The sequence below is a fragment of the Lytechinus variegatus genome, chromosome 4 (genome assembly GCF_018143015.1).
Source record: "Lytechinus variegatus isolate NC3 chromosome 4, Lvar_3.0, whole genome shotgun sequence".
In the NCBI taxonomy this organism is placed as follows: Eukaryota; Metazoa; Echinodermata; class Echinoidea; order Temnopleuroida; family Toxopneustidae; genus Lytechinus; species Lytechinus variegatus.
In genome coordinates this window covers 24,634,704-24,644,022 of record NC_054743.1, presented here as the reverse complement: position 1 = coordinate 24,644,022, position 9,319 = coordinate 24,634,704, and the positions used below count along the sequence as shown (strand labels likewise).

Genomic DNA, 9,319 nt, shown 5'->3' with positions numbered 1-9,319 from the left:
ATATGGTTTGAACGCTCGGATGACGTGGGCGATAACGCAATTTGTAATATCTTAGGAAAACACCCAAGTCATATTGTAGTAATGATGGCTATTTTCTATATATTATGATGGACTGTTTTCAATTCGTGTCTTGTATTTATTTTTTTTTTATTTCTTGGTCCTATTTTGTTTTCCCTTCTCTCCACATAAATGATGAATATGAAATAAGATATAAATAATAATAAATAATGCGAAATGTCAATAATTTTAAATCAGAATACCATCCCACAAAATCATTTCATATCGACTTTGCTTCCTCTAAAAAAATGACATAATTATTAATTTCCAAAGGGGCAAACATTCAAGGTGGCTAAGCAACAAAAAGAAAACAACAACAGTGGTGCGCTTAAAAAGTAGCAAATGAAGTGAGTGACTCTAATATCAAAATTGTAAACGAATAATTGATGTTGTGATAGCTTTGGGTGTTAAACGTCAGATAGGTAAGACATCAAAAGAGATTTGATGAAAATTATTTGATCATTTTGATGGATTAAACAATATTTCCACAATTTATTCCGAGCAGGCCTATATTAACTCATTGTTGCGTCATAAACGAAACACATGCGTATATTGCAACTGCGCAAGTCATCATAGTAACTTCAAATAAAAAGGAGCAGCAAAACAAATTAAATTATATTCCTTTATTTTTCACATACAGCTCTATATGGATTATACTTCTTCAGATAACCTCATGTCCATGTACATAACTTAGAGACTGGTATCGAATCTTATTAAAAGGTAAGTGTCATTAAATAAACTTTATTTTAGGAATGATATTTTTTAGTTACTTGCAGATTTAGGTGTTTTACTGGAATAAAACAAATCAGCGTTAAATGGTATGCACTTTACACGCTCAAAAAGCTTTGTTTCCAATACACCACAGCTGTCGATTTAAAGTAGCTGTTTTACCGTTTATGGAGAGCTTGACTGATTTCGGCGTTTTTCATCTCTATTCTCTTGCGTTTATGATTATTCATGCATGCTCCTAGTTTCGATAATTTATTCTCAGCCAGTACAGGGTCGACACGCGTCCATCTTTCTTTGTGTACATGGATGCATTCACACGCGGATAAGTTTTAATAATAATAATAATAATAATATAGGATATTTATATTGCGCACATATCCACCTTGTTAGGTGCTCAAGGCGCTCCTATATTACCCGGCTAAGCTAGGCGTTCATAGCGCACACAGCTTCTTAAGGAATTACTTCCTACCGGTACCCATTTACCTCACCTGGGTTGAGTGCAGCTAATTGTGGATCAGTTTCTTGCTGAAGGAAATTACGCCATGGCTGGGATTCGAACCCACGACCCTCTGTTTCAAAGTCCGAAGACTAATCCACTGGGCCACAACGCTCCACCACTGGAGATAAAAATTAATGAGAGGGGGGAGGCAAAAGGATGTATTCAGATATTCATTCGTTTCACATTAAGAAATAAAAAATAACATTATGTTACATAAAAAAGTCAACATATTGAATATTTCAACCACTGTAGAATAGAAAATCCTTTATAAATACTGAAAAAATGTCCTTCAATTTTGAAAAACAATGGCCATTGCGAAATTTTGCCAAGCTATAGGAGAAGGGGTGGGTTGATCCATTAATTTCATGTGTGTTATGATAACGCTCTGTAATTGCATGCTTCTGGACTACCGGTAAAGGGGGGCTGCCAATTATTAAATTGCGATAGATTTGCAACCAGTTATTTTTATGTTGCTTGCAGTATGAATCTACATTCTTCCACGTCCTCATGAATAAAATCATTCAATCCAGAGCTCTGTTTCACGAAACGTACCATGACAGGATATCAGGCCACTGCCTAACCCTGTCATTACGGGGTTTTCACTATTGCTCGTGTGATTTTTTGCGATCACTAATTTGGTCACAATAATGTGTTGCACAGAATCCCAACGGTTGTGAGCAGTCGTACCACCAAATGTGAAAGAGACCTCATGGGAAGCCCAAAATGTCGAAATAGTGTTAAAATCTAGATCATGATGTCGTATAAAAACAGCCATTGTATGTTTCTCATACTCACTCTGCACTTCCATCATGATTCAATGGCGAAGGAAACTGGTTCTGTTATTATTCCTGGAAATTTATGAATGACCTGACTATTCAGATGAGCTGATTAATTGAACCTGGATTGGTAAAGCTAAGTGTTACAATTGGTTATCCATGGTTAAACCGCATCTTTAGATCAGAGTTTTGATTAAACCTGGGTTCAGAAAACGGGTCACCGAATGCCCATGATTTGGTGTCGGCAGAAGACTAACTTTTCATAATTATCATGGTAAAATGTTTTGTGGAACAGGGTCCCATAGAACTCTTGTGATGTCGTTCAGCTACCTATGCGACGTCTATTTGGCGACGAGGAATTCCCTCGAGCACTCAAATCTCAAGGACATTTTTATGAAATCATGTATGGGATATCATTCAGGCGGCAAATATGAGACGACATTTTAAAGCGCCCTTCAAAATGTTCTGTACCCACTTCGTGCCCATGAATACTATCTAGTCATGTAGACCTAAGTGCTGGTACTGTTTGGCACTTTCGTCTTCTTCATTTTCTTCTTCTTCGTCTTTTCTTCCCCCTTCATCTCCTTCATTGTCTCCTCCTTCGTCGTCGTCGTCTTCTTTTTTTTCTCTTGTTATTGTCATCTGTTTCAAAAATTGCATTGAAATTTCGAACATAAATGTCATTTGGAGGAGGGGGCGCTCGAATACACTCATTGCAGCATTACGCTCTGCCAGTTTCCTCGTTGAATAATGATATCGAGACTTATCAAATAACCCTGGCCTTCAAAATACATAAATCACCAGTGGCGCCAATACACTTTTCTTGGTTTTCACGACACGAATATGTTTTCCCTTCAATTAATGTTTTCTCTTCCGACAACGTATTAAATTTTATTTATTAAATACAATCAATCCATTTGCGTTGACACACTCATCCGTCTCCCGATCATAATTATTCATACTGCCATCCGCGCATTTTACTCAATACAAATACGAAGAATTGCCATGAATATCAAATGCGATTTCAAAACCCTATTTACTTTGCAATTTCGACCAACTCTGTGTACAAGTATTTTCCATCACCGATGTTATGAATATAAATGTACTATTTCTTTCCCTGAAATTTATAAGTTAGAAGACTGTATTGTTACTTCAATTCACCTGCAGTAAAATTTAAATTTGGTTTTAGTTTGTTTCATTCGAAAGTGAAAGGGGAATGAATCTTCACTGCAATTAAGTAATTAGAAAGAGAAACCCCTTTCACGTTCATATTTATTTATCTATCTATATATCTTTTTATTTGTTTATTCATATATCTATCTATGTATTAATTTATTTCATTTATTTCATATATGGTTTCATAGATTTTGATATTTCAGAAGGCCCGATAGACATCATTGCAAAGATGATTAAAATATCGTGTTTGTACATGTATAACATTTTCGAAGAATGTATTAATTGCACCAAACAGGTCTTTTTTACACTTTTTTATACCAAGCCTGTGTATGGTAATGATTTGAAGAGGTACCTTGTTTCACAACGACTCGAACAAATGAATTCCATGAAAGTTGCTTCCATTATAGACATGGTGAATTAAAAAAAAAATAAAAGGCCACCGACACCCCCCCCCCCCCACACACAAATAAGACATGAAACAATGACAAGTATTAAATATGTTTTTTTACGAGGGACTTAATATTGCCCTTGATTCCATACCTTTTGAAATATTAGTCTATACACATTTGCAGAGAGACACTTGCAATGTTATTGGATTCATGTAAACATTACTAGGTTATAACATTACATTGTTAATAGTTAATAGATCCTTTCTTTTGAACCAAAAACATCCAATTTAAATAGAAATTATGATAGGAGACATTCTGACAAGGTACGATTAAAATCGAGGTAGATGATTTTTATGCGTTATTACCTAAACTCTATTAAATTGTAGTAAAATCGAATAGGTTTAAACTTTGGAAACTTTAATGTAAAGCTAAAAAGAATTTAGATCAAAATATTATGAAATTTGAAATTAGTCCTTTGGATTAATTTCCAATTCTCGACTGATTACTATTTAAAGCCGATGAGGATTTATTCTGAATTCTTGAATTTGCTGATTTTCGTCACCCCCAACATTTTTAAGTTCGCTTATCACCTATAACCCGAACCCCGGCCATACGGGAATGATTAATGCTAGCCATTTCTCGATTGAGTCAATTCCATCTATTCCCTCACTCATCACCGATATTGCCATAAGGCTGAATAAAACATGACGGTGTGGTATATGGAGATGAAACAGAGAACATGGTGAAGAGAGAGATAAAATGAGGGGAAGGGAATGGTAAGAAAGTGGATGCAGAGAGAGGGGAGGGTGAGGGAGAGCGGGAAGTAATTGAGAATAATCGGCAGATCTTAAACATACTCAATACTGTCCATTTGTGTTCCTTTATACGATATTCAATTTTTCGGATGTCCGTTTCAACTCGTACAAAAAAAAATCCTACAGAACAATGGAGTAATTTTTACGGCTGTTATCGCAGAATCCTGAGCAGAATCAGATGCATAAGCACAACAAAATGAGCATAGGTTTAAACACAAACTGTTGCATAAGCATGATATTACAGTTTGAACATAATTCTCGCTACCACAATCAAACATGATTTCCGCCATATGTATAAAAATTGTAAGTATAATCATATCTTTGTTTAAGCATAATCTGAAACATAAGGCTCGCTATACTATCTAAAGCGCCACCTTCAAAAGTCCCTCATTCAAAATTTGCAATAACCGTGTGGTTACGCATGCGCGGTCTTGCTGATTAGCAATGGGCAATGACAAACAATTTCATGACCCTTGGGTGTCGCATATGTCACGTACTTGATTAATCTTGTGTCCATCTCTCATTACGTGTGTCCAACATACTTTAAAGGTCACCTCTGCCTAATGGTAGCTTTAATCATACATTACAGTCAATAATTGTGAACTAATTATTTACTTATTTTGTTTTTCTATAATAGTTTGGTAGATTTCAAATATGTATTTTACTTTTTTAAGTTATACCCTACTTTATGTCCATCTCCGTATGTAATAAGCGGTTGCTTTGTGAAAGCTTAATTTGATATTTTGAGTCATGTGATTTTTAAACATGTACCCCCTCTCTCTCTCTGCCAAGCTTATCTCCAAATTCGTATTCGCTGCAGTCCTAAATAATTTAACACAAAACCCTTATTGGTATGTTTACGTCAAACAATAAGTAATCAGTGGCGTACCTAGGATTTTCCACTCTTTGCATGGGTTTTGGCTCGTCAAGGGGGGGGGAGCAGACCCTGCCCCCTCCGTAGGTACGCTAGTGTAAGTAATTTTATGTAGTATTACTTTATTCATTTGAATATTTCCGTCCACACAACCTACAATGTATAATGTCCGATGGTCTATTTCCAAAGAATTCTGGTCAGTTAATTACCTTGCATGTAATCCCATGAATGACCATCATCCGAAGAAGGTGTCAGAAGTCTTCCCTGATGACTTGGTGATGCAGAAAAGTAATGAATTCTAACACGTATCCGATCCGACATCAAATTTGTGGGACGGTCATATATTTGAAGCACCTGTTAAGTTTAAATCATGAAAAACTAGTGTAGAGGTGAAGGACTATGTGTTGTTTATTCGATTACCTCACGATTCCATTTTGTTTGATTTTAACTCAATAATTTGCCTTTTAAAGAGTTAGATTGATTGGCATATATGTCAACTAAAAAACGCCAGCAACCACTCCATTAATATAATCATTTTCATTATTATTTTTATGATTATTATTATTATTATTGGTATCGTCATCATCATTATCATTTTATTCCTCTTCTCCTTATTCTCATTATTATTATTATTATTATTATCATTATTATTATTATTATTGTTATGTATAAGAAGAATTGTAAAAGCAATTACATTCAGTTTATTTAGTTATTTCCTCTTTAAAGATATTTATAGCCTAGAATGATCAAGAATGTTCCAGAAGGCTCTATAGTATAGCTTTGTTACACATGAGTAATCTTTGAATAATCGTTGTTATCTCTGGTATGTTCCAAGAGAGGCAATACAGGCTGCTAAACAATATGGATTGCTTTACAATAGACTTGTATTGGTAGTGGAAGTCAACAATAGGCTTAGCTATTTTGTTGACACGTTAATTTCACTGAGGTCATTCAAGAGTCTTCCAGAATGTGATTACTCCAGAAAGAAGGAGAATGTTCTTTTTAAAGTGAATACTAGAAGTATCTAGAATAGTTGAAATGTGAAGCTGGCAGTTTCATCATATCATACCAGATCACTTCATCAGGTCAGATCATATCAGATCAGAGCTAAGGGTTTCACGCCAGACTTTATGTCAGAGCAGACTTTATTTCCACATGGAATATTTATCTTCTGTGGAATTATTTACACACCATCAATGAACTGTTTGCAGTTATTTTGAGAGAGGAATTCTCAGTTATTATTATTATTACTATCATTATTATTACTATTATTGGTATCATCATTATTATTGTCACTCTTCTTCTTATTATTATTATTGTTATTAATATTATCATAATTATTATTATTATTATTATTATTATTACCATTATTATTATTACGATTATGTTTTATTATTATTATTATTATCAATATCATTATTACTACCTCACCATCGCTCTTCTCCTCTTCTTCATCAAAATAATCCTAGTTGCTTTTTTTAACTAAAAGTAAGAAAATAAACTCACTTCTCTCTCACAATGCAATATGTATATTGAACCTTTTGCTATAGGCATTTGTTTATGATGGAGTGTTAGTCGTTATAAGTCTATATCCAGATAACCCCTGTTTCACATTCCATAGAGGTCCTCTTTATTTACTTCACATTCATTAGCAGGGCAGTATACTGTGACTCATAATGGTAAATGACAACAAGCATTGCACGTGTTACCGTTACAAACCATGGTATAGTAATCTATATTGCACGTGTCTGTGTGCATCGGACATTATTACACATTTTTCTGTTATATCTAATGGAGATAATAAAATGAAAACTTGATGACAAATTTCTTATTCATTAAATTCGTGGTTTGATGTTAAGAAAAAAGAAAGTGGCTCAAGCTCCATTAAACCATTGTAACATGAGCTAAGACTTGTTTTGATTTACTTTCCATAATATTAGAACGAGCTTTGAAGTCTATTATACCCATATCGGTACAAGAAATATGTAAATGGATCATGTCTATAATAGAACCAAGCTTGATCTAAGATCGGCATTGCCTGATTATGTTATTTAAGATGATTTTGTATAATAATAATAATACTAACAACATCTCCCCCCCAAAAAAAAGAATAAATAAAAAAAAATATAGGACTGACTGGTACGTATACAAACATACTGAGAAGAGTGTTTTCTGTTTTTTATTGGTTCAGGTGCGATTAATAGATAATTAGATATATCTGATCAATCAACAAAATAAGTTCCTTTGATTCCTATCAGCCCATAACTGGATCAAGCTCGATCTTAACAGATAACATGTGTTTAATTTTAGATTATTAATTATTGACACCTGTGCCGGTGGCATGTAAAAAAATGCTTATTCCAATATTGGCTCAAACTCAGGTAAATGTCATGTAGACATCTGTACGTATCTACCACGATAATGATCACCAGCAAAGATGAACTTTATCATTTCATTACGCATCGTTTCAATGTACTAACCGTTTTCTCAAGAATATCATTTTCGAAAATCATAGAAAGAAAAAAAAATCCACATAAGGGGAAATTGAGTGGGGGTACAGTGGGGAAATTAGAAAAGTGAAGAAGGAAAGAAGAGAGGGATAGAGAGGAGGAAAATAAAAAGGGAGATATGAATAGAAAGAGGAGAGACAGAGAGTGTGGCACAGATAGAATTTGTATTATGTTCTATTCGGAGAAATTGAATTTAGATTAGAAAATTGGTAGGCTCATTTCTTTATACGAAAATTGTTTGGTTTAATCTTTGATAAGTCCTGCATGGAATCCCAAGAGGAAAATGTCTGTAAAATTGAATTTTAGATTTAATTATTATTTTTGTCCTCGTTTATTTCAAACTTGCAGTCCTGCCTCAGAATTGAATCATGCATAGGAAATTGATCAAACAATACCTAGGATTGAATAGCATTGCCCACTTGAATATTGTTCCACAACCGACATTGTCATTCAATAATGGTCAAAGATTAAAATTTATTTATTCATGTTTAAGTCTGCACGAAAAGCGGTGTAGTCTTTAACAAGCTTTGGGCGTAGTAGTAGTAGTAGTAATAGTAGTAGTAGTAGTGATAGTATTAGTAGTAGTAGTAGTATTAGTAATAGTAGTAGTAGTAGTAGTAGTAGTATTAGTGATAGTATTAGTAATAGTAGTAGTATAATAATAGTAGTAGTAGTAGTAGTAGTAGTATAGTAGTAATATTACCATTACTTTATTTGTTTTTATTATCATTAATACTACTTTATTGTTTTATTGTTATCATTATTAATATTAATGTTGTTATTATTATTATCATTATTATTGTTGTTGTTACAATCATCACCATCATCATCATTCGGAATTACGGCCCTCATTTCGTTTTCAGATGAACGAACCTTCGGAATTACGAACCTCACTTCGTTTTCGGACTAACGAAACTTCGGAAATACGAACCTTTGGAATAACGAACCTTCGGAATAACGAAGCATCGGAATTACGAATGTATGCGGTAAACACAATGTTTATTGCGTTAATGAATATCCACAAACACCAGCAAACAGTCCTTCATCTTCGCCTCATTCCACTAGATTCAATCTAATCTAATATCAATCCTCCAATGTAGAAAATGTGGTTAGCTTTTCCTCACATACAAAAAACGAGATGTCATAGCATTTTCCGGCATGCTCCATTGCCAGTGTGTTCTAATAGCATTCTGACGATGTATTAATAACATCACTTAGACTGTTCTGGCGAAAATCACATTGATCGGCATTTGTTTTATCGATTTTATAAAAATATCAAGCGAGTATTTGAGGATGAGAAATACGGGTTTGGCAACAGTTCGTGCAAGACTCCTTTCAATATCTTTATTTGTATAGTGTAGATCACCCAATGGTCGATGATTGATTGGCGGTCATATTTGTCTCGCCTGCGTAGCAGAGCAAGACTATATAGGCGCCGCTTTTCCGACGGCGACGGCGGCGGCGTCAACATCGAATCTTAAACTATGGTTAAGT

The 9,319-nt window shown here is 34.3% G+C and overlaps 1 protein-coding gene across 1 annotated transcript in view; it reads left to right on the top strand.

The window, feature by feature from the left end:
* Positions 1 to 696: 696 nt before the first annotated feature.
* Positions 697 to 9,319, top strand: part of LOC121413672 — a 70,146-nt gene continuing 61,523 nt past the window's right edge. The window contains exon 1 of the mRNA XM_041606590.1: positions 697 to 777. The gene's annotated coding sequence lies outside the window, so the exon portion shown is untranslated. The remainder of the gene's footprint in view (positions 778 to 9,319) is intronic.